Consider the following 4,762-nt stretch of genomic DNA (forward strand, 5'->3'; position numbering starts at 1 on the left):
TTGTTACTACTTACTAGTATCATCATGATGAAGTATTACAAATATTTATGAAAAAAAAATTATAAATAGAATATACTAACATTTATTATCTTTATTGTGTTTTGAAGTATGTAGAAAAATTGAAAAAAAGTTATGTATAGCACATTTTTATTTGTTAACACTATTTTAAAGATAATATTGTGATTAAAAGTTTGAAAATCTTATTAAATAAATGTAATATAAGTTCAAATGTTAAGTTTTATTTTTTAATTATGCAATTAGAGTGAAATTAAAATAGAAAATAATAGATTTATTTTATTTTATGTTTATCCTTTTCTTTCCCTTTGATTCGAGAAAAAAAGATAGAAATTTAAGATTATAAAAAATTATTCAAAAAAGAAAATATATATTTTTTATTTTTAATTGAGGTCCTATGTAATTTATTCTATTAATCCATAATTCTTACTACAATTTTTTTATGGATTTCTTACTACAAAATTAAGTACGTAATGTTGTATCTTTTATAATACTTTCTTATAACTATTTTTAATATTTTATAAAATATTGAATTTATAATTCAATATATTTATAATAATAATTTATTTATTTATTTATTTAATAAATTAAGTGAACAAAAATATTATATAGCTTGAGATTATTTTCTACTATATTACCTATTAATTGGTGTTCGTAATTTTTTTTTCATGTACCTCTTTTTTTTTTACAACGAAAATCGACTAAACTTCACCGTATACTTCTAAACAATGCACATACACCACCGGAGATCAAATATGCTTTGAAACCTGTCTTAACAGAAGCAATTTACACTAAGTGACGGATATTTTGTGGGAAAAAAATGATACTGCAGAAATGAAAAACTACTCCTACTATTTGTAACCGAAAATACTGATAAGATATTTGTGACGAAAATTGCTGCGGCCTGAAAGCAATTCCCCAAACCCACAATAGTGGCGTGCAAGACCTGCTTAACTGTTCCTTTATGACCCAACGCGCAACCTCCTATCTTTAATTTCATTTTGTAAGGAGAAAAGATGAAAAAAGAAAATTGAGCATTTACTCTATTTTTTAAAACAATTAATATTGAGAGATAAAAAAACTAACGATTAACATTAGTCAATAAAATATTTCTTAGAAAATGTTGACCAATATCATAAGAAATTTGTCTTTTTCACTGCGTGTTTTAAGACATTTGTTAAGAAATCAAAAGTGAAACTTTTTTATTAAAAAATTATACTACACTTTCCGGTGATTTTCATGCAATTTGAATAATATAAACCTTTTATTTATTAATTCCTTGATTATTGTATTAAAAACCCTATTAACAAATCCTTTTTTATGAGAAAAAAATGGTTTACATGATAAATTTGTTTATTTTGATAGAAACTATCCTAAAAATTAAACTAAAATTCTTTGATAATAACCATCCTAAAAATCATGTTAAAATTATCATTTAATTGGTTGAAAGTGCAATTTTTTTTTACATTGACAATGTGTATCCGTTAAAGTATCTCTTATTCATATCTTACTTTGATCTTAATATCTTTTTTTTTCTTGCATTTGATATATTTTAATTATTCGTTTTTACCTATTTTTTTCTTAATTCATAATTAAATTAATTATAATTTTACTTGTATTTAATAACTATTTAAGTTTGTATTAGTTTGCAGTAAAAAAATGTTTGTATTAGTTTTTTTTATGATTTTAGTCTCTTTTTTTAATTGCATGAATTTTTTTTCCCAATTTTTGAAATTATGTAGTTCTAGGCACGATGTTAACATGATAGTACACGTGGTGGAGGTAGGATTTGATGCCATGACATCTTGCACTTTAAAATCACTAAAGCTACTAAGTCATTTGCCTTATTTGATTTATAATAAAAAAAATGTATATATAGCATCACTTCTAAGTATTACGATTAAGAAAAAATAGTTTTTATATTAATTTTATAAATTAAAAAAATAATACAATGTTGTAATATTAAAATAAATAATATGACACAAATTATGTGATGGAATACGAATAAAGAAATCTAGGAAGAAAATGGGAAAGAAAAAAAGATGGAAGAGAAGACGATATTTGCATATGAAAATATATTAAAAGCAAAGATGATAAAATTAATGAAATAGGCAGTGATGGATCTATATGGTTATTGTTGGAGTAATTGTTCCACTAACTTCAATATATTTTTTAAATGAAATATAGATGTGTGCTTATAAATTGTCTCAATAATTTAAAATATAGTATAAAAATTATGAGTATTAATTGTTCCCACAAACATATGAATATGAAGATTGTAATTCCCATAACATAAAATTTCTGTATCTGTATCACTGACTAGTGAATACTATAGGTTAACGATAAGTTTACTTGTTCTATCTTTCATAAGCATTTGGCCTAAGTAGAAGCCAAAAAAAAAAGAGCTTCACTTTGGGTAAGTGTATAACAAGATGATGATTTTTATTTGGTAAGCGAACTCAACTTATATTATAAAAAGTGGGCATAATAAATACCCACCAAAAGCGGCCTATTTACTAGGTGGGGTAATTTTATTTTATTTTCAAAATTATCAAGGTCGATTTTAAATTATTTTGCATTTTGAGGTAAATGTTGACATTAGTTACGTCTTTTATTTTATTTTTATATTTTTTTAACTGAAGTCGTGACTTCAGTTTTTTTTAATATACGATTGATTTTTTTTATATAAGTATTTTTTTTACGACTTTAAATTTTTTTTTTAATTTTTCGTATTATTTTTATAAAATTATAAATAAATTTTTAATTTAATTATTTAATAAATAATTGTTTTTTTACTTTTTATTTAATTTTTTTTATATGATTTTATTTAATATTTAATATATTTTGTATATTTTTTAAATGACTTTATTTTAAATTTTTGTATGTTATTTTATTTAATATATTTTCTATATTGTTTTACTAATGTTAAGGATTTTTATTTATTTTATAAATTAAAAAAATAATTGAGAAAACTTAAATTAAAAAAGACTTAAATTTAAATGTTTAATATTATTTGATAATGTATGGAATTATTAATTTACTTAACAATAATTATAAAAAATAATTAAAAAATTTAAAAAGACTTACACATGATCATGTTCCTCAACAACAACAAACAATTACACTATACATGATCTCGTAATAGAGGGAGAGGAGAAAAATGTCTAGAATAAGAACAACAATCACCTACAAATTTAGACATTTAGGCATATAAAAGAACTTGTTGTGGGACATTATTGTGTTATTAATATTTTGGTAGAAAGAAGATATAATTTTCATTTAAATTTAAGTCTTTTTTAAATTTCAATCTTTTTAAATTTATGTCTTTCGCATTATTTTTTAATTTACAAAATAAAACTAAAAAAAGTATACACAAAATATTAAATAAAACTAAAAAAAGTAATAAAAAAAAGCATTTTATTTATTAAATAATCAAATTTAAAATTATTTCCAATTTTTTAAAAAATATACAAAATATATTAAATATTAAATAAAACCATATAAAAAATAGATACAAAATATTAAATAAAACAAAAAATAAAAAAAAACATTTATTTACTAAATAATTAAATAAAAATTATTTACAATTTAAAAAATAATACGAAAAAAAGAAAATGACTTTGAAGTAGTAAAAGAAAGAAAAAAAAATTATATGAATTTGAAGTTGTAAAAATAAAAACACCTACAATTATATCTTTTAGTTAGACTTTATGGTTTATCCAGTGATATTGGAAGTTTAGGGGTCGGCCTAGGCTTATGACCTTTCTATAAGTTCTTTTTAGCATAAATTTCACAATTACTTATGAATAATAGTTTTATTATTATTATTATATTGTTTCAGCATTTATGACGATAAGAATATATGAAATTGAAATAATATGTGACTAAAAATGAAAATTAATTATTTATTATTAAAAAAGACATTTTAAGATAAGCGTTTTAAAAAGTTTACATTTTAAAAATTATCTTAAAATCCTTAATTTTTTAATTATTTTTTTTAAAAAAATATTTTAAGAAGGTTTTCTAAAAAAAAATCTTATAAATAAAGATATTTTAAGACGGTTTTTGAAAAATTCGTCTTAGGATCTTCAACTTTTTCAATTTTTTTTTACAAAAATATATTGTAAGACGATTATCTAAAAAACCATCTTACTAAGTTTCACAATCAATCTTATGAATAATAGTTCTATTATTATTATTATTATTATTATTATTATTATTATTATTATTTCAGCATTTATGAAACTTGTGATATGAAATGAATGACCATAGGAATATATAAAATTAAAATAGCATGTGACTAGGAATATAAATTAATTATTTATTTTACTAAAAAAAAAATATTCTAAGACCGTTCTTTGAAAAATCGTCTTAGAAAGTCTACATCCTAGGATGATATTTTGGAAAAACCATCTTAAAAATTTTAATTTTTTTTAAAAAAAAGATATTCTAAGAAAGTTTTCTGAAAAATCGTGTTATAAAGTATTTTTTTAATAAAAGACATTTTAAGACAATTCTTCCAAAAATCATCTATGAAATTTCACAATCAATTTTATGAATAATAGTTATATTATTATTATCTCAGCATTTATGAAACTTGTGATGTGAAATGAATGACCATAAGAATATATGAAATTGAAATAGCAGTTTAGGACTATAAATTAAATAATTATTTTAAAAGAATATATTCTAAGATAATTTTTAGAAAAATCATCTTAAAATTTGCATAATTCTTGCAAATTTTTTT

This window comes from Glycine max, chromosome 9 (assembly GCF_000004515.6).
Source record: "Glycine max cultivar Williams 82 chromosome 9, Glycine_max_v4.0, whole genome shotgun sequence".
NCBI classification, from domain to species: Eukaryota; Viridiplantae; Streptophyta; class Magnoliopsida; order Fabales; family Fabaceae; genus Glycine; species Glycine max.